The sequence below is a fragment of the Antechinus flavipes genome, chromosome 1 (assembly GCF_016432865.1).
Source record: "Antechinus flavipes isolate AdamAnt ecotype Samford, QLD, Australia chromosome 1, AdamAnt_v2, whole genome shotgun sequence".
In the NCBI taxonomy this organism is placed as follows: Eukaryota; Metazoa; Chordata; class Mammalia; order Dasyuromorphia; family Dasyuridae; genus Antechinus; species Antechinus flavipes.
Genome location: NC_067398.1, coordinates 333,675,801 through 333,703,464, shown reverse-complemented (window position 1 = coordinate 333,703,464; position 27,664 = coordinate 333,675,801). Strand labels below are relative to the sequence as shown.

The following is a 27,664-nucleotide window of genomic DNA, read 5'->3' as shown; positions in this document are numbered from 1 at the left end:
TGAAAAAACTTCCAAGAAAACACAGCACCAATTCCTATTAAAAAATAGAGAGCACAGAACAAAGGGAACATTCCTTAAAATTTTTAAACTGTAGGGGCACCTAGGTGGCACAGTGGATAGAGCACCAGCTCTGAAGTCAGGAGGACTTGAGTTCAAATCTGGTCTCAGACACTTAATACTTCCTAGCTGTGTGACCCTGGCCAAGTTACTTAACCCCAATTGCCTCAGGAAAAAAAAAAAAAAAGATATAAACTGTATCTAAAACCATCAGCAAGCATTATCTGTAATTGAGATAAGCCACAAGTCTTCCCAATAAGATCAGGGTAAATAAAGATGCCAGGTATCATCCTTATTATTCAATATTGTACTAAAATGTTAGCTTCTGCAATAAGAAAAAGAAATTAAAAATATTAAACCAGGCAAAGAGGTGTCACTTTGGGTAAGTAATATGATGGTAAATAAGTATGGTATACTTAAAAAATAAGCTAAAAAAAAACTACTTGAAATAATTAACAACGTTAGCAAACTTGCAGGATAAAAAATAAATCTATATAAATCATTGACACTAGTATATGACCAACAAACTCAGCAGCAAAAAAATAGAAAGAGAAATTACATTTAAAATAATAACAGACATTATTTTTTTTAAATGTTTGGGAATCTATGTACCAAGAAAAATGCAGGAACCATGTGAACAAAATTACCAAACACTTTTTAGAGAAAAAAAAAAGTCATATCTAAACTATTGGGAAAATATTAATCGCTCATGGATAAGCTAAGTCAATATAATAAAAATGGCAATTCTGCCAAAACTAATTTACTTGTTCAATGCCACATCAAATTACCAAAAATTATTTTAAAGCACTTCAACTGGAAGAATAAAATATCATGAACACTGGGGCAGCTATTTGGTGCAGTAGATAGAGCACCAGCCCTGAAGTCAGGAGGACCTAACTTCAAATCTGACTCTTGGAAAGGAGTATGGTGCACAACATAACATTTCCACTCTTTCTGTTATTGTTTGCTTGCATTTTTGTTTTTTTCTTCTCAGATTATTTTTACCTTCTTTCTAAATCCGATCTTTCCTGTGCAACAAGATAACTGAATAAATATGTATACATATATTGTATTTAAGATATACTTTTAACATATTTAACTTGTAGGGAAGGGGGTGGGAGGAAGGAGGGAAAAGTTGGAACAAAAGTTTTTGCAAGAGTCAATGTTGAAAAATTACCCATGCATATGTTTTATATATAAAAAGCTATAATAAAAAATAAATTTTTTAAAAAAATGAATACCAAAAAGAATGATTATCTGTATCATTCTGTTCTCCCATTCTGATTCTCCCTATACTTGTTTTAAAGTAAAAATGACATGAGACATTTTTGGAAGGAGTTTTAAGACTGCTCCAACTGAAAAAAAAAAAAAAATGAACTGCATAGAAGCATAGAGTTTTATTGAACTTCTTTGTAATACTAATCATTTCTATATCATCCTCATTAAAACTTTTTAAATGAAAAAAAAGAATGCCAAAAATTATCTTTACATATAATTGTAAAAAATAAAATACTATTAAAAAAAACTGACTGTCAAAATGTATGCCATTTATAGGTACCCATCTTTCTACCAAAAAATAGAAAATAGTTTTCATAATTCTACAAGACCAAAATTGATCATTTCACTTATTCAAAGTCAAACTGACCTTCAATATTCTTCATTTATGTCAAGCATTCTTTTTTTTTTTTTCTGCTAAGGCAACTGAGGTTAAGTAACTTGCCCAGGGTCACATAGCTAGAAAGTGTTAAGTGGTCTGAGATCAAATTTGAACTCAGGTCCTCCTGACTTCAAGGCTGGTGCTCTATCCATTGCACCATCTAGTTGCCCCTATGTCAAGCATTCTTAACCTTTTTTCTGTTATGGACCACATTGGTAGTCTAGTAAAACCTGTGGACTCTGTAATAAGAATATGTTTTATTACTTTAAAACAATAGTCGGAATAAATTTGTCAATTTAGCATAACTGACTCCATTTAGTTTTAACCATTTATTTTGTGATTGTGTTGTTCTGTAAGTTGTCAATAAAGCATTTGTGTGACATGATTCAGTAAAGAAATAAACAACAATAATGTAAAGGAATTCCATGTCACATGCAATAGTCTTTTTTATTCCCTGTACTGAAATGTTCATGTTGGTTGATAACTGTTAACTTCATAATAGAAGAGATTCCTGGGCACCCAGAAAATAGGAAATAAAACCAGAAATTTCATACTTCAAAACTATAGATATCAAACAAAATTGATTTTCTTAAATGACAAATTTTTTTAATTTAATTTTATTTAATAATAACTTTGTATTGACAGAATCCATGCCAGGATAATTTTTATACAACATTATCCCTTGCACTCGCTTCTGTTCCAATTTTCCCCTCCCTCCCTCCACCCCCCCCCAAGATGGCAAGCAGTCCTATATATGTTAAATATGTTGCAGTATATCCTAGATACAATACATATTTGCAGAACCGAACAGTTCTCCCGCTGCACAGGGAGAATTGGATTCAGAAGGTAAAAATAACTCGGGAAGAAAATCAAAAATGCAAATAGTTTACATTCATTTCCCAGTATTCCTTCTTGGGTGTAGCTGTTTCTGTCCATCATTTATCCATTGAAACTCAGTTAGGTCTCTTTGTCATAGAAATCCACTTCCATCAGAATACATCCTCATACAATATCGTTGTTGAAGTGTATAATGATCTCCTGGTTCTGCTCATTTCACTTAGCATCAGTCCATGTAGGTCTCTCCAAGCCTCTCTGTATTCATCCTGCTGGTCATTCCTTACAGAGCAATAATATTCCATAACATTCATATACCACAATTTGCCCAGCCATTCTCCAATTGATGGGCATCCATTCATCTTAAATGACAAATTTAAATGGCAAACTGATAAACTAGACATTATAGGAGACTATAAGAACTATTGTTATATGTTATCAGTTTTATAAGGGTAGAAATCTGCAAAATTGGCAAAATAAGAAAACTACAAAAAAACTAAAAATAACATTAACATTTAAATAATAGCTCAAGAACATAGTAGAATACATATAACCAGGCAGAATATGATATTGCATAGCTAAAAGGAAAAAGGAGAGATCTCAGATTAAGATGAACTAAATCAGTAAGTACCAATTAAGCATGTACTGTGTGCTATGCACTGCGTTAAACACTGGGGAGACAAAGAAAAAGACAGATTCTGCCCCCAAAGTACTGATATTCTCATAGAAGAGTCAACACGTACACAATTAAGTTCTTAGAAGACACACACCAAGGAAGTTAAAGGTAATCAAAGAAAGGGAAAGCACTAGCATGTAAGAAAAGTTGGGGAAAGCTTCCCATAGAAAGAGGAATTTGACTAGGAAAAAAAAAGTTTGATATTTGAAAAATAATGGCTTAAGATGTCTACTGGAGGTTTGAAAGATAGTTGGAGAAGAAAATGATCAAAAAGTGTCAAAGGCTACAAGAAAATTGAGGAAAAATGAACCTTGAAGAAAAGGACATTCATTAGAGTTGTCAATTAAGAAGTAATTGGTAATTTTGGAGAGAGGAGTTTAATTGAATTGATGAGGTAGCACACTAGATTATAAGAGATTAAGAAGTGAGAAAGAAGAGGGAAAGTGAAAGTATCTATTGTATAGATGGCCTTTTCAAGAACTTTAGCCACCAGTGGTAGAAGAGATGTGACAATGGCTACCAGAGATGGTTGGATCAAGTGAGTGTTTTAGAGGGTGAGGGTGCATGGGCATATTTTTAGGCCATAGGGAAGGAGCCAATAAACAGAGAGGGATTTAAAGTAAGTGGCAGAGCAGGGATGACCAAGGGAGCAATCTTTCAAAGGAGATGGGAAGAAATGGGATTGCTTTTGCAGGTGAAAGAGTATGCCTTGGTAAAGAACATGGCCACTTTTTCATGTAAGATAGGAGTGAAGGTAATAATGACAGAAGGTATCTAAAAGAGAGAGAGAGAGAGAGAGAGAGAGAGAGAGAGAAATAAGGAAGAGGAGAAAAGAGAAAGCTCATTGGGAATGACCTCAATTTTTTCTATAAAATGAGTCAGTCTTTTTTTCACTTTTAATCTAATTTTTCTTGCACAGCATGATGAATATAGAAATGTGTTTAAAAGAATTGCAAATATTTAACCTATATTGGACTATTTGCTGTCTATGGAGGGAGGAATAATGAGAGGGGAAGAAAATTTTGGAACACAAGATTTTGCCAAGTATATGTATATGAAAAAATAAAAAGCTATTTAAAAAATAAAATGATTCAAGTTCTCATCTGAGAAGATGGGAGTAGGGAAGAATTGCAGGTTTGAGGAGGGATAAAAAGGTTTTAAAAATAAGGAATAAAAAATTTAAATAAAATATAAATATAAAAATAAATAAAATTTTAAGAATTAGAACTAAAGCCCTGGTGTCTCCCAAATCTATAGTGATCAGGGTATCATTATTTTAAAAAATCATAAAAATTTAAGTAATTTAAGACTTAAAAAAAATACCAAATAGAAAGCTGAATATCATCAAATATAATAGATTCTAAGGTCCTGCCAGCTGACTCAATCTCCCGGGCTATTTTAAGAGCTTTATGACACAAGGACATGTCTTTTAACTTGATGTCAGGCCACAGCTGGGTACAAATCAGTAAGGGGAAGAGGTGAAGCCTGAATGGAAATAGCCTCCAGGTGGCTTTAAAACATTAAACACCAAGAGAAGGGTGGAGATGGGTAGGAAGGCTCCAGGTGAGAAATCGCGGCCACTCTACAATTGTATTTTACTATTATCTTCCTTAAGGTGTAAGAAGTCAATGGCACTGTGGATGGCGTCTGGACACAGACTCATCTTCCTGAGTTCAAATCTGGCCTCAGATACATATTAGTTGACCCTTAACTCCGATTGCCTCAGTTTCCTCATCTGTCAAATGAACTGGCAAACCACTCCACTATCTTTGGCAAGAAAAAGAGCAATGATTTGGATGGGACTTAATCAACTGGACAAGGAAGAGGGAGGAAAGGAAAAGGAAGTTTGGGGGTAGTCTCCCGGAGGTACAAGGGAGTATAAATAGTATAGGAGAAGAAAGAGGACTCTAGAGGGGAGGCGTAGAAGGAACTTTCAGGGACGTGACAGAGGAGCTCACGTGGGAGGAACATGATGAATGACGTAAAGGCGAGAGGAAGCTGCGCAGAACAGTGTAAGCTACTTTGGGAGGGAACTAGGATAGACACCCAAGAGGAATAAAAGGAAGGGATTCTAGTTCAAATCCGGGTTAGATTAGGCGACTTCTGAAATCTACCAGCATGGAGGTTTAGGGAAGGGGATTTCCTCAGGCTCCCGGGGAAAACACAAAGAACGCTTTCTCCCAGATGGCGGAGTGGAAGAAAACGGAAGGAGGAGCCTGAGGGGGCGAGGCCAGAGGGGAGGAGGTCATTCGGGGAGGGGCGAGAGCAGGAAGAGGCGGGACCTGAAGAGGAGGTACCGAGAGAACTATTTCCCTAGAGGTGGGGCGAAGAGAAGAGGAGTCCAAAGGGGCGTAGGCACAATGAAGCCGTTTCCCGGAGGCGGGTCAGGAAGAGAGCAGGGGAAAGAGTGTAAAGAGATGTGGGCAGAAGGAAGAGTTCTTCTGAGATCGAAACAAAAGGAGTTCTTCGCCATTGAAGAGCAAGACTGTCCCAAGAAACACAAAGTTGGGGGCGAGGGAGATGATTGTTCAGTTTTTACTCTTTATCTCGTGCTCATTTGGGGCGGATCATATTCCCTTTCCCCAAAATAATTTACTACAACTACCCTCCGCCTCTGTTCTCCCCTTGCAGGCTCCGTCTCCCACCTTAGGAACAAAACAATTCTTCCCCATCTCCCTCATTGCGGTGGCTAGAAATGTAATGTAATGAGTAACTCCTGGAACTACAATTCCCATAGAACGCCCGGTATCCAACAGACCAATCAAAGGGTATGAAGGAAGCCCGCTGGGATCGGTATTTCCCAGAATGCCCACCGGAAAAAAAATCAGACTAGCCAATAAAAAGGGTCCTGGGATGAAGTCGAAAAGGGGCGTGTCTCTTCCGGCATGCCCGGAACCACGCCCTGGAAAAGACATAGCTCTGGTTTGAAATGTTTCCTTCTAGTCAATTCCAGACCTGTTGATGATGAACTGTTTCCTAATGGTTTTGAAAGAACCCTCCTTAAAATTTGATCTTTCGATGTATTTTCTAGGTACGATGATAGATTTTCGTTAATCTCTTCCCTTTATGTCTCTTAAAGAAAATGGCGGCATCTTTTACAAAAAGGTATGTTTGGCCTTGCCACACAGTAGATCCAGGAAGTGAACCCATGACCTTGGACGTGTAATCAGAGAGTGTAATGCAGAAGACTAAGGATCTGTAATTTCAGGAGATCTGAATTCTAGTTGCAACTCTGCCTTCCTTTTTTTTGTTGTTGCAATTAACTTATTTTTTGTTGTAGGATAAGCAATTTCATCTTTGTGGGCCTTAATTTCCCCAAAAGTAAAATCAAGATGATCAGTATCTCTAAGGGTTCTTCTAGTTCCAACTTAGAGTAAATGATTTCTGAACAAGAAGAAATACTTCTCTGCTATAATCTACTTCCCTAGGTTAATTTGATTCAGGCAAAAATTCTTAATGGCCTCCATATGTCCCAGTGTTCCTGGAAGGAAAGTGGGAGTTTGGGGTGATGATTAAGAATTTTAGAAATGTGTTTAATGGGACTACTGGACATTCTGGTGTTAAAGGTTGTCAGACAATTGGTAATGTAATAGTTACAAGTATAGGAGGTGGTTAAGGATGTCAGATACTGCAAAAAAGTTAGCCATGCTATAAGAGAATTATGAATAAAACCATCCTCCTGAATTAAAATTTCAAATAATGAGTTAATATAAAAAAGTGAGAATTCTTGCTGTGTGACCTTGGGCAAGTCACTTAATCCCAATTACCTCACAAAAAAAGAAAATTTACTGATAATGCTATGTATCTTTGCCATTTTTTTTTGTTATGGTAATCGGGTTTCAAGATACCTCAGGAGGAAGAGGGTTGGGTGAAGCATGGAGCATTTGATTTAAGTGGTCATAAGATGGTTACCTGCTCCTGCTAGACAAAAGAGAATAGTCCCGAGATACAAAAATATATTGAAGACTTTCCATGTAGTTGAGTTACCTCTGGCACACTGTCTTGTTCATTATGACAAGAAAGAACAGGGGTGAAGGGCCTCCAATTCCTATAATTAAACAAGTAAACTTAGAATGTTCAGGTTACCCAACTTGGATATGATTCTATCGAATTGACTGATACTATTTGGAACAGTGGAGGAATCCAAATTATTTTTCACAATTTGCATCAAACAATTCATGTTAAACCTTCCTATGCTTCTTCATATTTATCATGTTATTAATACCAGCAAAGTAATATTCCATTACATTTATGGGCCACAATTTGCTTAAACATTTCCCAAATGATGAGTACTTACTTTGTTTACAAGAATTCATTATCTTTACACCGGAAACACTACTAATTTCTCTATTTGTCAACCCTCTTTGAGCTATCCAGGTTCAGAACCTAAAAAAATCATCCTTGGCAGACCTAAAATTTCTATATAAATATCAGTTATTATTACTGTGATATTGCACTGAAGCTCTTTTAGTTACATTTATAAGTCAAGTTAACAAGTATTTATTAAATATCTGTACCAGGCACTGTACTAACTTCTGGATAAAAGTCATAAAAGTTACATAAAAGTCAAAAAATTGTTTTTTCCTTTCTTCTTTTCTTTGAGGGAACAAAAAATAAACCACGAATTCTGCATTCTACTGTATGGAAAGTCATCAACCTGTGAAATAGTTATGTTGTCAATGATAGCAACGTGGAGGTATGTTTAAAGCTTTTTTCCACCCTTATTAAGGGATTTATCTCCATTAATTATTCTATGGGAAGTACATACAGTTTAGTTGAATAATGCATTTCCCACATTTATGAAGCCTTTCCCCTGGGAGGATTCTCTGGTATAAGATAAGGTGATTGTAAAGACAAGCTTTTCCCACATTCTTTACATTTTCACGTGACTTCCTGAAACCTCTTTTCTGGAAAAAAAAAAGTTTCTTTGTTTCCCTCTGTTCTTTTCTTGAAGTCATACATTTGTCTTCATGACTTTTTTTATCTTTCTAGATTTCTCTAACATTCAGGATTGGGAAGAAGGGGAAGAAACAACCTTAGATCTTCTGGGTCATAAACTAGGATCTCTAAACTTTTTTTCTTTTAAGATTTTGGCAACTATGTTTCAATATAATTGGTTTCCTTTATAATGCTATATATTTTATGCATTTTTGCATTATGCAATACAATATATGTATTTCATAGGACTTGCCAGACTGCCAAAAGAGTACCATGACACAAAAATAGTTTTAAAAGGCCTTTTTGAAAGAAAATATGCTACATGGTTACAATTCTTCAGAACTTTGGACTCTGTCGTTTTTGATGGTTTATCTTATGATCTTAAATGGCAAATGTCAGTGATGATTTTGAGTGGAAGTAGTCTCTTTAAGATACCTTTCTTTCTGATTCCTAGCCCCTCCTAGTTAATGTAATTACCTTTTGATTCACAAATCCTCTTCCCTTTGAATTCCAATAGAAGATTCCCGACCTGAGCCAATTTAGGACTACACCTACAGGCCCCTCTAGCTAAATCTTCCATTATAAAAGGGGCCAAGCTGGGACCCACTCTTTGCAGAGATCCCAAACATGTCAACCTTACGCCAGGCACGTCAGGACCCTCTGTCCACTGAATCCTCTCTCCAATGTCCTTCTTATCTCTACCTTTGCCTATTTCCTTAACTATACTTTAACCTTACTTCCAAACACCATAATAAACCTTTTTTATCAATCTAGCTTTTCGGGCCAATAAATTCCTATTTGACTCCCTGTATCCCAAACCTGCCACTAGACCTCAATTAAACCCTAATTTCATTTAGATACCCCATATCTATCCCTCATCAATTTCACTTTGGTGAAAGAAAACTGAGGAAGAATAAGAAAACTAAACCACTATTGATAAGATAGACATTCAAGAACTCAAAACTATTTTTAAAATGTTGAAATCAAGTTCTGGTGTGTTTTGCACTGTAAGACACAAATACCATTTGCCGCAGGACAAAAACATCTGTCCATGTGTGTGACATGTATAACCAAAGATGCTGATGTTTCCTCAGTGTTATATGGACTTACTATGGAGTAGTAGCATATCCTAGACAATTAAGATCCCAAACCACTAAGATAGCTAACACTACATATTTGTCCTTTCCTCTGAACTTGCCCTTATCTATCCTGTCTTCTCACTATTATGCCTACAAAAAACTCTTTCTCTCCTGATCATCCGCTTTTTAGCAAAGGGAAAGGACTTTCAGTTTTCATCCTCAATGTGCCACACATTTGTGTTGTGATGTATAAAGTTTTTTAATTTCTTTAGAAATATTCTTTTCAGACTTTTCCCTTTAGGAAAATAGATAGTCCAAAATTTGTGACTTTTCCTAAAAAAATGGATTTAAAATGATAAATTTAACAGTGGAATGCACTAGGACAGTCCATCCACACACCCCCAAGACCTTCTGTCCCATGGAGAACATTTTACCTTCTTTTCCAAAAGATTCTTGATATAGAGACCTTTATTGATCCCTGAAAAGAAGTCCAGGAAGAAATGGGATAGTGACTTGGTTACTCATCTATTCTGGAAAGTTAACCCAAAATTACTCTTTTACAAAATGTGATTCCTATAAATGTTACTTGAAATTGTTTTGAGGCAGAAAGGCATGTTGGAAGGTATGGAGGAACTATTCCAGTTTGTACGAGGAATGCTTTGGATATTACTGTTAAATTAAATTGTTTTTGGAAGATGAGTGTCTACAGTACAATGTACAGTATTAATATTTTTCTTTGACAGCTGGGACTTGGAATATTTTTTTAATAACTTTTTATTGACAGAGCCCATGCCTGGATAATTTTTTTTTTACATTATCCCTTGTACTCACTTCTGTTCCGACTTTTCCCCTCCCTCCCCTCACCCCCTCCCTCAGATGGCAAGCAGTCCTATATAAGTTAAATATGTCTCTGTGTATTCTAGATACAATATATGTGTGCAGAACTGAACAGTTCTCTTGTTACGCAGGGAGAATTGGATTCAGAAGGTAAAAATAACCTGGGAAGAAAGACAAAAATGCAAGCAGTTTACATTCATTTCCCAGTGTTCTTTCTTTGGATGTAGCTGCTTCTATCCATCTTTGATCAATTGAAACTGAGTTATATCTTCTCTTTGTCAAAGAAATCCCCTTCTGTCAGAATACATCCTCATACAGTATCGTTGTTGAAGTGTGTGATGATCTCCTGGTTCTGCTCATTTCACTTAGCATCAGTTCATGTAAGTCTCACCAATCCTCTCTGTATTCATCTTGCTGGTCATTTCTTACAGAACAATAATATTCCATAACATTCATATACCACAATTTACTCAACCATTCTCCAATTGATGGGCATCCATTTTCCAGCTTCTAGCCACCACAAATAGGGCTGCCACAAACATGGCTGCCACAAACATTTTGGCACATACAGGTCCCTTTCCCTTCTTTAATATCTCTTTGGGGACTTGGAATATTTTAATCCCTCCTAAATAGTTTTCTTTTTACTACCCTTTTTCCTCCCTGCTACCCGATATCCTATCCTGAATAATCATGACATATGACTGTCTAAGCAACACCTTCATGTCAAAGTCTTCCATTTAAATACCTTGATACTACCTTTCAAATCAAATTCTAACTCATCCTGCCATTTAACACAACAACCTGGCCCAAATTTATTTTTTCCAAGTTTATATTTCATTTTATCCTACTTTATCTTGTTCATCCTTTGAAGTACAATTCCAGAATGGAGTCAGGAGAAGAGACAGGCCAGCTGTGCAAGGTTATCAGCCACCCAGGATACAAAACACAAAGGATTTTAAATAACAGGTGCCAGTAACACAAATGAGCCTAAAAGGGAAAAAGAGGTAGCTCTCTGAAGAAATATAGTTAAGACAACAAACTTATTGCCAATTTCACTTTGAAAGACACTTTAAAATACAGAAACAAAACTGAGGTAAAATACACAGAAGAATGGCAACGTCCTATAAAAATAATGTCAAAAACAATAAACCTTCAGAAGAACTAAAGTTGGTAATTAATGCTCAAGACAACTAGGGAAGAAGCTAAGATTTGTTGAGATCATGAGGTCATGAGGAAATTCCAAGAGGCTGTGTAGGAGTGATTATAGGTGGCAGATGGAAGCAGAATAACTTGACTATTTTGTTTCTCTTTTCTCTTCCAAAGGAAACTGCCTTAATATAGAGAAGGACAGAATAAAAATCTTTAGAAAAGCATTGAGTGAAACTCAAGAGATTTGAAGACAGGATAGAAGAGTTTTTCAATGAGGAACTGAGTTCAATCCACCAGGCCCTAACAAAGATGCTGCGGTTCTGAAAGAACTTATTTTGGGAGTGCTAAGCCTCTATTGGTGAGCTTTGAAAAATCATGAATAGAAGAGGTTCTGCAAATTTGGTGTTTTCAAAAAACATAAAAGGATGGATTCTTCAAACTGTAGATTAATGAGTTTGACTTTAATTGTTGACAAAATTGTTGACAAAAATATATTTTTATTTCATAAAATTTTTTGTAACTACAAATGAAAAATTTTCAACATTAATTTTTTAAAAATTTTGAGTTCCAAATTCTCTACTTTCTTCCCATTCCTCCTCCACCCTCTTGAGAAAGCAAGAAATAAGATATCAATTAGACATGTAATGCAAAATGTATTTCCGTATTAGTCATGTTACAAAAGAATCCATCCCCCTCAACAACAACAAAAAAAACAAAGAAAAATTTTTTAAGTTTTAAAAGTATGCTTCAATCTGTACTCACAGTTCATTAGTCCTTTCACTGAAGGTGGTTTGTATTTTTTATCATGGGTCCTTTGGAATTATCTTGATTACAGTAGCTGGATCTCACAGTTGATCATCCTTACAATATCGCATTACCATGTACAATGTTTTTCTGCTTCTCATTTCTCTTTGCATAAGTTCACATAGTTCAGGTTTTTCTGAAACTGTCTTGCTCATCATTTCCATTCCATCACAATCATATAATAAAACTTGTTCAACCATTCCCCAATTGATGGGCTTCCTCCTCTGTTGCCAATAGCCACCATAGAAAGAGATGCTACAAATATTTGAGTACAAATAAATCCTTTTCCTTTTTTTTTTTTTTTTTTTTGAATATCTTTGGAATACAGCCCCAGTAATGGGTCAAAGAGTGTACATGGTTTATAGCCATATGGACATAGTTCCAAATTACTCTTCAGAATAATTAGATCAATTAACAATTCCAGCAATAGCGCATTAGTGTCCCAATTTTTTCACATTCAGGTTTTTCTCATATTGCTTTTCTGTTATGTTAGCCAATCTGGTAGGTGTAAGGTAGCATTTCAGTGTTGTTTTAATATGCATTTCTCTAATCAGTAGTTATTTAGAGCATTTTTCCATGGAACTATTAGCTTTGATTTCTTCTTTTGAAATCATTTTGGCAAAATTCTAAAACATATTACTAAAGTATGATTAAACTATTAGAAATAGTTTAATCATACTTTAGTAATATTTTAGAATAATTTAGAATATGTATTAGAAATAATAATAACTAAGAATAATAGATCATCAAAATAGGACATTCTTTTAAAGCAAAGTAATGATAGACATAGTACATCAGGATTTCAGCAAGGCATTTGACAAAGTGTCATGAAATTCTTATGGACAAGAGGGAAAAATGTAGAAAAAATTATATAGGTAGATGGATTCAGAGCTGGACCATACTAATAATTAGTAGATTGTTGTGAACCTAGAAGGTGGTCTCCTGTGTAGTACCCTAAAACTCTGTTCTTTGTCCTTTTTGGTTAACATTTTTAATCAATGATACAAATATTGAGATAGCATATTTAGCAAATTTGTGAGTAATAGGAAAATGGATGGAATGTTGGGATAAAAAAAGAATTCAGCAGATTAGAAGAACAGACGATAATAAAATAAAATTTAATAGAAATTAAAGTCTGATACTTTGGTTCAAAAAACATCAACCAAATGAGTACAAGATAGGAGAGGGTTGTTGTTATTATTGTTTTTAAATGTTACATGAAAGTACCAATTCATGAAAAAAGACTTCTGATTTTTAGTGAGCTACTAGATCATTAAATTAACAGAATAGCGCATCAGCCCAAAAAAGCTAAAGCAATGAGGTTATAGGCCTACTATTTTCTGTCCTGATCAGACCAGGAATATAGTATTCATTTGTGAACACTACTTTTTTTTTTTTTTTTAATAACTTTTTATTGACAGTACATATGCCTGGGTAATTTTTTACAACATTATCCCTTGCACTCATTTCTGTTCCGACTTTTCCCTTTCCTCCCTCCACCCTCTTCCCTAGATGGCAAGCAGTCTTAAACATGTTAAATATGTCACAGTATATCCTAGATACAATATATGTGTGCAGAACCAAACAGTTCTCTTGTTGCACAGGAAGAATTGGATTCAGAAGGTAAGAATAATCTGAGAAGAAAAACAAAAATGCAAACAGTGTTCCCAGTGTTCCTTCTCTGGGTTTAGCTGATTCTGTCCATCATTGATCAATTGGAACTGAATTAGATCTTTTTGTCGAAGAGATCCACTTCCATCAGAATACATCCTCATACAGTATTGTTGTTGAAGTGTATAATGATCTCCTAATTCTGCTCATTTCATTCAGCATCAGTTCATGTAAGTCTTTCCAAGTCTCTCTATATTCATCTTGCTAGTCATTTCTTATGGAACAATAATATTCCACAACATTCATATACTACAGTTTACCCAACCATCCAATTGATGGGCATCCATTCATTTTCCAGTTTCTAGCCACCACAAAAAGGGCTGCCACAAACCTTTTGGCACTTACAGGTCCCTTTCCCTTCTTTAGTATCTCTTTGGGATATAAGCTCAGTAATAGCACTGCTAGATCAAAGAGTATGCACAGATTGATAATTTTTTGGGCATAATTCTAGAATGGCTGGATTCATTCACAACTCCACCACCAATACACCAGTGTCCCAGTTTTCCTGCATCTCCTCCAACATTCATCATTATTTTTTCCTGTCATTTTAGCCAATCTGACAGGTGTATAGTGGTATCTCAGATTTGTCTTAATTTGCATTTCTCTGATCAATAGTGTTTTGGAGCACTTTTCATATGAGTGGAAATAGTTTAAATTTCATCATCTGAAAATTGTCTGTTCCTATCCTTTAACCATTTTTCAATTGGAGAATGGCTTGATTTCTTATAGTCAATTCTCCATATATTTTGGAAATGAGGCCTTTATCAGAACCTTTAACTGTAAAAAATGTTTTCCCAGTTTGTTGCTTCCCTTCTAATCTTGTTTGCATTAGTTTTGTTTATGCAAAGGCTTTTTAATTTGATATAATCAAAATTTTCTTATTTTGGAACACTACTTTTTAAAGAAGGATATCAGTCTTGAGTCTATTTTGAAGAGGATGATCAGTGGGGAAGAGTACTAAAAACCATGCTGTGTGACAGTTCCAGAAATAAGTTTAGCTTCAAGAAGAAATTAAGTGAATATTTAAAATTCAAAGAGTAGACAAATAGGATATGGTTAACTGACTTTGCATATTTTAAGTTGCATTAGTCCATTTAGCCCCTTCTTGGCTTGGGCCTGGTGAAGCCTGGGAGCTAAAGAAGATACCCAGTGCTAGTTAAATCCTCTTCTGCTTGGAGAGTTAAAAATGGTTCTACAGGTCGAAGATTATAGACAGAGATCTAGAAAAGACATTCATCATCTATATTTGTTTATTTATTTAGTAAATATTTATTATGTCTTCCTCTTCCATTACTCACACCCAGTTAAACAATTAAAAAAAAAAAGTCCTCACAATAAATACTATGATCCAGCAAAATAAGTGCTCATATTGACTATATCTAAAAATGTCAATCTCTTTTATTATCACCCTGTCTGTCACCTCCCTGGGGAGTACCAAGAGTCAGATACACCTGAACAACAAGAAAACTACCTCCCTGTTGGGACATGGTTATTGTGCTTCCTCTTTGGTTTTTTGGAATTGTAGTTTCCAATTTGGGGATTCTATAAGAATTGTTGCTATCAATATTTTTCTATATATGTGTGATGACCGCATATTTAAAATCAGCCAGAGTCAGGAATTCAGATTAAGGGGAAAATCTTAAATCTTTATTCTCAGTAGAGGTGAGGGAGGGATTGCAGTAGCAATATGGGCAAGAAGGATTGCGATAGCAATATGGGCAACAGGAAGCCAGCTAGCAGAGGAGGATTGGAGGTGAAGGGCGGTCACAATAGCAATGTGAGCAACTGTGTCAAGACACCAGCCAGCAGTTTCTCCTTCCGCTTCCCTTTCCATTCCCTTTTCTCCACCCACCAAAAATGTCATTTCCTATATAACACATCAGGACTTGCACAAAGAGTGGGCAGGGTCTCTAAATATTAATTATTTTGTATTGATCAGAGAAGTGCAGATTAAGACAACATACCTTTCTGAGGTGTGGCTAAAATTTACTAATTGGCCAAGATGACAGGAAAAGATAATGATAAAAGTTGGAGGGAATGTGGGAAAATTGGGTCAGTAATAATACATTATTAGTGGATTTATAAACTGATTCAACCATTCTGAAGGAGCAATTTGGAGCTATACCCAAAGGTCTATCAAATTGGTCTGTATCCCAAAGAGATCATAAAAATTGGAAAAGGATCCACATGTGCAAATTTGTTTGTAGCAACTCTTTTTGTAGTGGCAAGGAACTGGAAACTAAATAGATGCCCATCAGTTGGATAATGGCCAAATAAGTGATGGTATATAAATGTTATGGAATATTATTGTTCTATAAGAAATTATCAGGAATATCTCAAAAAGACTTAGACTTATATAAACTGATATAAGTGAAGTGAGTAGAACCAAGATTATATGATGATGGACTCTGATGTTTATGGCTCTTTTCAACAATGAAGTGATTCGGGCCAATTTCAAAAGACTTGTCCTGGAGAGAGCCATCTGCATCCATAGGGAGGACTGTGGAGACTGAATGTGGATCACAACATAGTTTTTTCACCTTTTTTGTTGTTGTTTGCTTGCTAGAAAGTTTCTGAAGTCAAGTTTGAACTCAGGAAGATGAGTTTTTCTGACTCCAAGCCCAGCACTCTGTATATTGTGCCTCCCAGCTCCTCCTCTTCTGCTTTTCTTTAGATCAATCGGTCAAGAAACATTGATTAAGCATATATCAAGTACTGTGCTAAGCTCAGGGGATACAAAAAGAGACAAAAGACCATTCCTCCCTTCAAAGAGCTAACATTTTGTGAAGAAAACAACATGCAAACAAGTTGTATAAATATGAATGTGGACGTATTTGATATATGATATGATAAATATGAAATAACAAAGGAAAGGCACTGGTCTTCAGAGGGAATTATGGAAGAGTGCCGGTAGAAAACAGGATTTTAGTTAGTATTTAAAATTAGAAAGCCAGGAAATTCATTATTCAGAGTGCAGAAGTGAGAGCTTTCCAGGCATAGGGAACTTATAAGGATACCCAGAAATAAGTGATGGAGTGCCTTGTTCATGGAATAGCCAAGAGACCAGTGTCATGAGATGGAAAAGTGTATGTTAGGGAGTAAGATGTAGGAAAGCTCAAAACTAGGAAGGAGTTAGTTTATGAAGAGCTTTGAATGCCAAAGAGAACATTTTGTATTTGATGTTGGAGAATATGGCGAAAGGAAATAAGGCAAAATATTACTGGTTTTCCCTCACATTTCTTCCTACTCTCCCCCCCAAAATCTCCCAAATCCATACTATTGACCATGTCTGAAAATCCATCTTATGTCTATTACTTCTATGTTGACATAGGAAGCTTGTTTTTATCATACCAATGACTTGCTGATGTCTATCTGCTTCTCTTTCTCCCTCTTTTCTGCACCCCATTCCACTCTCTCTCTTCCCTTCTAAACTTTGCTACTTCTGTAGAAGGTACCATCATTTTTTTAGTCTTCCACATTTGTAATCATTTGTCATTATTCTCAGTTTCTCATTCTCACCCTACATGGTCAAACACTTGGAAAATGTTTGCCATTTTTCCTTCCCTAAGACCAAATCTAGTCTCATTGTCCCTATTCACACAGAGAACACCTTAGTTCAGATCCTCATCACTTTGGCCCTAGATTATTGCAAGAATCTCTTCTTAATTGATTTCCCTGCTCAGGTGTTGCTACTTCAGTCCATCTTTCATACCACACAGATCTGACCATGTCACACAGCAAAATCCAGTTACTTCCCATTGCTGATAGAATCAAACATAAACTCTGATTTTTACAACTTATTGGACATTATTTTTCCAGATTTTTTGGGCATTACTTTTGCTTCTGCACTCCAAAATCCAGTCAAATTGGCCATTTTTCGCTCATGGCACTTCAACGCATGTCTCTATACCCTTGTATTGTCTGTTCCCTAAAGCTGGAAATGACACAATTTCATTAAGGTACAGAGTTTGTGTTTCTTAAAGCAGGTGATACCTCCAAAATAAAGCATGTCAGTGACAGAATCACAGTTACTTAAGGAATCCCATAACTTCTATTTAGAAACAAAATTATGTCCTAACTTTGAGCAGATTTAAATTGGGGAGGGAGCAGGGTTTAACTGGAGAACTATTACAAAGTGTGTGCTTTCCTAGTTGATTTTACTCCGAAGCTCAGTTCATCACCATATCTCCATCATCTTTCTCCCCTATTAATATTTTTAATACTGTGAAAACTAAATTATTTTAGTGAATATCCTGACTTTTAAGTGAACTCTACCATACCAGAAGGTAGGTGTGAGTTGACCCTTCCAATATTCATTTATTCAAAAACTATTAAACACTTGCTATATGTAAATTATTAAGTGGTAGATAAAAGGCAACAATTGAAATCTAATCAGTTGCTGGGTCTAGAGACCTGGCAGCAACAATCATCAAAAAGTACTTCTGTATCCATCAGTTGGATGTTTAAGTAGATTGTGCTACAATGAATGTAATATTAATATACTATAAGAAACTATGAATGTGAATATAGAGAAGCATAACAGATTTTATGAATGAAATCAATTTACACAATTTAGAATATAATGTAAATAGAAGGAAATGATGGAAAGCAAATGCTTCAGAATTATAAGCACCGAGTTAGCCCCAAAGAAATGAGAAGCCATCTTTGCAAAGGTGGAATAACATAGGTACGGAATACAGGATTATTAGTTCAGACTTTTTCCACATCCTGATTAAGAAGGTCAGGGGAGGAAAGGAACAAACTTTTTTTGAGTGCCTTCTATAGTTTTTGCATTGCACAAATTGGTGGTGCCTCGGAGAGGACAGGTCCCCTCCTGGGAAGGGACAGGTCTGCAGATCTGTCCGCTTACATTAATCAAGAGCTGACTGTAATATATGTCAAACCATTAAGAAATCTCATTCATTTTGCTGGATTTGTGTTTATTATCTCTTTGGGAGGGGGGCAAAGTCAGTGGAAGTGTACGTTATGTGCAAACAAAACATAAAAAAAAAAGTTATTTCAAACATGCCTACGTAATGCCTAAATACTGTCTTCTCGCTGGAAATGAATAACGCAAACAGCAGCTTCTTGTTGGCAGCACGGGTCAACTCGGATTTTATACCGCCTGCTTCCCCAATCCCTTGCCCGAGGAGAAGGGCGTGACCGGGTTGATGACGTCACTCCCCTTTAAAACGAGGGCATTATCCCTTCTCTAGATGCTTCAGGACTTCTAAACAACGTGGGCGCCTGGGGAGATGGAAATGAACCCAGGCGGCTAAACCACCCGCGGGAAATACCGGGAAGTTCACTTCCTACTCCCAAGCAAGCGGAGTAACCCGGCTCAGCCCGAGGCCGGAAACCTGCGTCACGTGCTGGGGGTGGGAAAGGGAGGCTACGGCCTCTACGTGACCAGTGGGTGGATTCTCTCCTGATTGGTGGGCAGGACTATCATTTAGGCAGTTAGAAGGCGTCCTGGATAGAATGCCAAGAGTCAGGTTCAAAATCTGCTTCAAACGCCTGTTTTGTGACCCTGGGTAAATCACTGCCATTTCCTAATCCGCAGAAAGGAACTGGATAAATAAATGGCAAACCACTACAACATCCTTATTAAGAAAACCCTACACAAGATCGTAAGGACACGACTGAAAAAAAAAAAAAAAAACAACCGGGAAGTCCACCCCTTCAGCACGAGGGAGATAGGCTCTGGCCAAACAACGCAGCCCCGGGGCCTCATAATGCGAGGAAGCGAGGAGAAACACTGCGCAGTTGTCATAGTTTACATGGCGCATGCGCTCTAGGGCCCAGACCCCGCGCTGAAGCGGGTGCAAAGGAATTTTGCATCTAGAGTCTGGGGGGAGACCCAGTCCGCGGTTAATACGCTGATCTTGAGCATTGGGCCAGCCCACAGGCGACCGTCACCTTCTTGGGGCAGTGACAGAGCGGGACCACGCCGCTTAGTTGGAGCATGCCCCTTCACATTCTTTGTATTAACTCCCAGAACGCAGCGCGCCCATATACGCACGCACACATGAAATCTGTTTTTGTCGTTCACTTTTATAGCGGGCAGCTAGGTGGCGCAGCGATTAGAGTGCGGGAGTTGGAATAAACAAGACCTGAGTTTGAATGCTGTCTCTGGGACTGTGATACTAGGCAAGTGAACTGACGTCTGAAAAATAATAATAATGATAACATTTAGTTTCCAGGATTGTTATGGGGATATAATGAACTAACAGCGTAATATCTGATATGCACTAGGCTTTATATAAATACTATTATGATGTTGATAATTTATTACTGTTATATGGAGTGGAGTCACCAAATGTAAAATGCTTTGCAAATCCTCAAAGGACTAAACATGCTAGTTATTTTATCACTTTCTTTTACAGCATAACTAACATGGAAATTTGTTTCATATGACTACACGTCCATAACCTATGTCAAATTGCCTTCTCTGGGGGGAGGGAATTTAGAACTCAAAATTTGAGGGGAAAAAATGTTGAAATTGACTTTATGTGTAATTGGGATGAGGGAGATAAATATTACATTCAAATTTAAAAATGCAAAAAAAAAAGTTTTAAAGTTTTTTTTAAGATGTTTAAAAAATTTAAACTTTTTTTTTTTTTTTTTTTTTTTTTACAAAATATAACCCTTGCTCCTTCACCTACCCAGACCATTGTTCCTATTTTGCATTGCTAGTAGAGAACTACTAACTGGTACTCCCTCATGAATGGGACAGATGGGATGAAGTATTTCTCAGTAATGTCACATGATCCCTGTTTCCAGAACTGGGACCTTGGAGAGGTCATTTAATCTCTGGATTCCTCTGGAGGAATGAACTTTGAAACTGGAATGCAGGAAAACAGGAATACGGGAAGCAGCCAGCATTGGTGACCATTGGTCAAGGGTGGTTATGACTTTTTAGTCTATCCAGTGAGAAAGCTCTAGTCTTTTGCTTTTAAACCCTGGACAAGCCCGAAGTTGGCCAGGTTCCAGGAGCACAATATGGGAATTGGGATGCCTCCCTGGTGGGTCTGGGCCTCTCCTTGCAGGGATTAAATAAATGCTTTCTCTTTGTACCTGATGATGTCTCTGATTAGTTAATTGGGAAGGGGTTCTTGCACTCTGATCTGTCCCACATACATCTCCTTTGTTTTCTAACCATTTGTTCAATTCCAACTTACTCTTCATGACCCCATTCTAGGTTTTTTTGGCAAGATACTAAAGTGGTTTTCCATTTCCTTCTTTAGTTTATTTTACAGAAAACTAAGGCAAACAGGATCAGGAAACTTGTCCAAGGTCACAACCCAGTGTTAGGCAGGAACTCAGATCTTCCTGACTTCATATTCTGAACTCTCCATATTCATCACCTAGCTGCCCCTTTCTATCCATAGGCTCAATTTTTTCTCTGCTCTCAAAGAAATGGGTGGCTCTCCTTTCCAATAGTCCTCCAGTCTCCTTAATTCCATTCCATTCTAAATCATGAAGTCTCTTCAGTTACCCATTTCCTAGTTCATTGGCTCTTTTCCCTCTATATACTTTACTCATTAAGAAAAGGCCAATTTACTTGTACAATATCTCCCACCTGCCCTTAATGTCTAGTTCTCAATATTCTAGCTCAAGACCTCTTTACCTATGTCATCTGGTCTTTTCTCATTCCAGTCTATCTTACACATTGTCTCTAGGTTAATCTTCCTTATATACAACTCTGATCTTGTAACTTCATTCCTAAAACAAACCTTCAGTAGCTCTCCATTTATTTACCAAGTAAAATCTGTCATCCATAAACCTACTTAATCTATCTCCAAACGATCTTTTCCTTTCTAATCCACACTGACTTGAATTTTCTGATTGATGTGGGGAACCTTGAAACTGTCTTGACTTTGGGTAAATGCTTGAGAATTCCTTGAGGGGGAGAAACTCCTTGAATCCTGGGAGAAGCTCTCCTCTGAGAAAGACCTGGTTTCATTCTGTTATCTTGGTGGGGTTATTGAGTCCAGAACCACTCCCTAAGTAATCTCATTTAGCTGGAGATCTAGATTTCTATCAACCTCTATTAAGCTGAAGATTGGCTCCACCACTCCCAGTAAACTGTTCCATTCTACTGGAAATCTAGGCCTGGGGGCAGTAATCTCATTCAGTTGGAATTTCAGTCTGATTTCAACTCAAACTGCACCCAGCCCCTAGCCAAAGTTTCAAATTATACAAAGGGGCAGCTTGGGGCACTTCTTTGCAGAGGCCCAAAGTAGGAAAATGCCATGCCAAGGCACCTCTATATCTTCCCTTGGCATAACTGCCTGCAAGGGCCCTCTGCCCACTAAGAAGGCATTCTCTTTTCAGTGTGACCTTCTCTTTATCTTTCTCATCTATTTGCCTAACAGGACTATACCCCTCTTTACCTCTCTGTCTAGATTTCTCTCGTAGAAGATTTCTCTACCAGGAACTTTATTTCTAACTCTCTGTCAGGACCTTGCCACAAAGGAAGTCAGTCTTTCTAGCAAAGGCCAACTTCTCAGGTCCAATAAATTTCTTTTTGCAAGTCTAACTTTAGGTCGTAAATTCTTTTATGAAGGACCTGTGCCAACCAGAAGGGATTCCCACAACTCTCTGCCCTGCGTCGAACTTCATCATGATAGTCTGGAAATTTTCTGCTGTAAATTCTATTTCTCCAATGATCCCAAAACTTAAGAAAAGAAAAAATGTTCCAAAGAGAAAAGAAACAGATGGGAAAGAAGAGTTATACTAAACCACAAGTGAGAAGATATTTTAAGAATAGTATCTCCAGAACATCTAATGGGGGATGAAATTTCCATTTTTATCTTCTCAGTTATATAACCTGCCCTTATTTGCCTGTTATTATCTTGAATCTTCTAAAAGTTGCACTCTTAGGATCCATAGAGTTTGTGCCACATAGCTCTTTCCTCCCTCCATTGGAGGGTTTTGTGAGATTTAAATAGTGGAAATTCAACTCATGAAAAAGATAAGGAATTACTGTTTTATGTTCCCTTATTTTCTTGAACTGTGCCAAAGGTGAATGGAATGAATAAGGATTTCTCAGAAGATTGTAAGGTAAAGCAGATCATATTTGAGGCCTAAATTTCAGGAAGTCACATGACCCCTATTCTGAGAAGACTAGGGTAAAGAAGCACCCCCTTGGCCTGGGTTTCAGGAAGTCACATGACCCCCAGGAAGTAGAGAGCTTTGTCCATTAGTCAATAACCACTTCCTTGTTCCTGAAGAATTCAATCCATCCAATGAATTTAAAAATCAATAGGGAAGAGGGATGGATCTACGCTTTTTTTGCTATATAATCCAATTTCTGCTTCTGCACTGGACCACACTATGCTGGACTGTCCAGTTGGTATGCTAGGCCACTTCTTGCAAGGCTTTCTGTCTGTATTTGGAGACACCTCCACGTAGTTAATGTGGGTAAAGGGAGCCTAGCACCCTGTCCCTCACAAAGGGAAATGTGGGGATTAAAATGATCCCACTTACAATAAATGACACTGAAGTCAAGCTCTGAGACAATCGAACTTTTTAAATGGATCTGTGATTCCCTTAGAGGAAGTGGATCCCAGATCTTACAATCTGAGGTGCCACTTTCTTCCAGGGATTTTTATAGGGTCAGATATCCATTTATTTCAGGACAGTTATACCAAACACAGAATAGTTCCACTGATTGACATGTGACACATAAGCTAAAATAAGCAAAATAACATGTCAGCCAGATAACAAGTTAGGTGAAATAAGGAATATCTCCACACAAGATGGACAGTCTTCTTAGTTTGGGCAGGAAGAAATGTTATTGGTCATAAGATGTTGCTGTTACACAAGGGACTGATCTGGAGGTGCAGAAATATTTGTTGGGACTTAACATGTATTTGTCATCTCTGCCACATGGGGCTGGTCACCATAACAAGGAAAAACAAGGATAAAGGGCCTTTAGTTAACTTCCTATAGTTAAGCAAATGAACGTACAGTCAGTATCTCTGGGGATTTACATACAGAATTTTGACAGTATTCCATGAAGAAGAAAAGGGGTCCAAATGAATTATTTCTCACAGAAGGAATAGTAACTGGGCCCATTTCGCACATTAATTTCAATTTCAGTACTTGAAAATGAAGGCACATAACTTTGTACCAGTATCTTCTATCTTTGCTAGAATGTTATCCAGAAAATAATTTTTATATATACTATAACTAAAGTCTAGAGGTGGCTAACCATACTTACACTAATAAAATACACACTAAACTAACCAGAAAGTATGAACTAATACAAGATATATTCCTAACATCATCCATATTTTTTGGGCTGTTAAATCAGAGAAAATGAAATATAAATTAGCAATATTAGAGAATAGAATTACAAAGAATGCTCCTATATTTTGTGGATTTATGGCAAAATGTTTTGATATTGAAACCAAAGAAAATTAAGGCATTATCATAGATACGCATTTTGTCTGTACAGAAGCTTTTCAGTTTTGTGTCATCAAAATTACCTTTTTGTAATTGCCTCTATTTTTTGTTTGGTTAAGAATATCTCTCCTACTCATAGCTATGAGAGTATATTGTGGAATTTATTATAAGGAATTGGTTTTACCCTATACCAAGATAAGGTCGCAATGGGTTCATGATTTTGATATAAGCAAAAGAAAAACAAGGAATAATCTAACTCTCAGATCTATGGAGAAGAAAGAAATTTATAGCTAAAAAGAACTAGAGAATATTATGAAATTTTGATTATATTAACTTAAAAAGGTTTTTTACAAACAAAATCAATGCAGACAAGAAGGGAAGCAGAAAACTGAGGAAACAATTTTATATCCAAGGGTTCTGATAAAGCCCTCATTTCTAAAATATATAGAGAATTGACTCAAATTTATAATATATGTCATTCTTATAGAACAAAACTCTTTTATGATGCCCTGAAGGGAGCACTTATGGGCTATAGTGGATCTCAAGTACTCAGCACTGATAGAGATAAAATTTAATCCTGGACAGATGAACATTTCCACAATTTTCCAACAGATCCTTATCAACTAATACTGAAGCCATTGACTGTACATCTCAGGTTGAAGTCAATCCATCTTTAATTGAATTCCCAACTGAAGAAGAGATTCTAAATGCCATTAGGCTACTTTCTTATGGAAAGCACCTGGTGCTGATTCTATTCTAGCAGAGATTTACAAGGTTCTATAAGGTTCTATTGTTCTATAAGAAACAATCAGAGATCTCAGAGGATCCTGGAGAAAATTACATGAACTGATGCTAAGTGAAATGAGCAAAACCAGGATATCATTGTACATGGCAACAAGATTATATGATGATCAATTCTGATGAACGTGGCTCTTTTCAAAAATGAGATGATTCAGGTCAATTCCAATGTTCTTGTGTTGAAAAGAGCCATCTACAACCAGAGAGTGGACAGTGGGGACTGAATGTAGATCACAACATAGTATTTTCACCCTTTTTGTTGTTTGCTTGCTTATTTTCTTTCACATTTTTTTCTCTTTTTGATCTCATTTTTTCTTGTGCAGCATGATAAATGTGAAAATGTTACACATATAACATGATGATATACATTACACATGTAATACAAAGAATAATACATAGTTAGCATATATTAGAACACTTACTATTCAGGAATAGGTCGGGGGAAAGGGAGAGAAAAGGATTTGAACACAAGGTTTTGCAAGGGTGGATGTTGAAAACTCTTTGCTTACATTTTGAAAATAAAAAGGCTATTATTAAAAAAAATTTTAAAGGAATTGGTTTTAAGCTTGATTTCTCTCAGACAACAGTTTCTGCCTTCCATTTTCCCTAGCAGTTTTTGATTAGAGAATTTTAAGTAATGAATGTTTCAGGTTTAACCAAATAGTGGTCTATCAAACAGTAAGTTCCCCTGTTGCCAATTCTCCCTTATCTAGTCTGTCTCATTAATCTACTTCACTATTTTTTTCAGCCTATTTCAAATTGTTTTTATTACTGTTACTTTACAATTTAGCTTTAGTCTAAAAGTGCTACTTTCCTTTTATCCCTACCTTTAAATTTTTTTTCTTGATGTTCTAGATCAAAATTACTTTTTTTATTGTTGTACTGAGTTCTATAAAGTTTCCTTTGATAGTTTGATTAGTATAGCAGTAAAACTGTGAATTATTTTTGGTGATATCATTTTTAGTATATTTGCATGGCTTAGTTATGAGCTTTAAATACTTCCTCTAATTATTTAAGTTTTTTTAATTTCATTTTTGTAATTGATTCTGTATAGGTATTAAATGTGCTTTAATAGATATATTCATTTTGTAGTTAGTTTGGATAGGTCTTCCCTTTCTATTATTGCCTATTGAATTTTATTGCTATGAAGAAATGCTGGTTTTTGTGGATTCATTTTTTTAGTCTGCATTTTTGCTAGTCATTTATTATATCAACATCTACTAATTCCTTAGGACTTTATAAATAAACCCCATCATTACCAAATAAAAATAACAGTGATTATCTTTAATTTAATTTCTGCCTTATACCTATGTTACCATTTCTAAAACAATATCAAATCATACTGGGGAGAATGGACACTCTTGCTTTATTCCTCTATCTATTGAAAAACCTTCTAGTGCATTCTATATGATGCTGGCTTTTGATTTTATATAGTTTTTATAATTTTTAAAAAATCTCTATAAAGGCCTTTATCTTTTGTGAGAGTTTTTAGCATAAAGTATTGCATTATGTTATCAAAGGCTTTTTTGTATCTATCAAAATAATCATGTGGTTTTGATTGTTGATGAATATGATTCTTATACTTTAGTGAGACTTTATAGTCAATCTACCTTCCATGGGATTTCCAATTTTATTCTTCAGAATCATCTTCTAATTTGAACACTTCTGGATAGAGAATTTCTTCCACAGATTCTGGAGCCAAAAATAAGCAGGACCCCTTATCATAAAATCCACAAGATGAAATTCTGTGTTTAGAGGAAGGATAGAATAAGGTAAATTAATCCTTCCCAGAGAGACTATCTTTCTTTAATTTTCCTCTCTAATATCCCTGAGAAATATTACTGAACATGTTCACTTGCATGTAAGCTTCAAGTTAATCCACTTTTTTCCTTAGTGATACTAGGGAGCTATGTCCAGTTCTCATTTTCTGTTCCAGAATCATGGCTACCTGGTATCATTGCTGATTCTAATATTTAAGATCTTCCATTATCTTTCCTATAAGTTATGACCTGAAAAAAATTTCCATTACCTGTTACTGTAAAGATAGAGGAGAACATAATTTTCTAGATAATTTGGAGCTAAGCCTACAACCCAAAGTCTCATTTTGCTCCCAGAGTAATATTCACCAAATGGCAAAAGCATTTATTAAGTAGTTACTATATGTCAGGAATTGCAAATTAGCAAGACAGTTTCTGCCTTCAAAGAGCTTATATTGTAACTGCGAAAAGCAAGATGTTGGAGTGGATAGGAGCTCAGTAGTATGAAAAGCAAGTTTGCAATGGGCAAAGTAACTGGACCAGGAAAGGTGAAAACTCACCAATATGAACCCAGGGTGGGAGTTCAAGTTCTAATGGAAGAATGATAAAGAAGTTAGGTAGGTGGCATGGTTTTATGTGGAATTAACTGAGTAAAGATGCTCTCCTGCGAAGATAGCCTTAAACTATACTTTAATTGTAACTTGAGACTTCATAATAACAAACAGAGCTTTGAGGTTAGGAAGGGACCCCAAAAGGTTGGGGTCACAGACCGATGTTATAAGGTATCTCAAAAGAATTTGCATGCTTGGACCCATCTCCCAAGTCAAGGGGCAAAGTTTATTGTTATTGTAGTGCCAATTGCAGCAATCTAAATTCCAAGAGAATTTATCAAGAAACCTGGAACAAGGAGACAAATTTATCTAGTTCATGTTATACATATGCTAATTTTATAGTAGCATAGAACCAAGGAGTGGTCTCAAGAATTGAGGTAACA

The 27,664-nt window shown here is 36.3% G+C and overlaps 1 protein-coding gene across 6 annotated transcripts in view; it reads left to right on the top strand.

Moving 5' to 3' along the window:
• The first annotated feature begins 5,064 nt into the window (after positions 1 to 5,064).
• Positions 5,065 to 27,664, top strand: part of ZNF263 (zinc finger protein 263) — a 66,338-nt gene continuing 43,738 nt past the window's right edge. The window contains exons 1-3 of one of the 6 annotated variants that reach the window (XM_051968007.1): positions 5,065 to 5,236; positions 6,256 to 6,329; positions 7,828 to 7,920. The gene's annotated coding sequence lies outside the window, so the exon portion shown is untranslated. The other 5 variants (XM_051968001.1, XM_051967993.1, XM_051968025.1 and 2 more) reach the window with 5 other exon arrangements.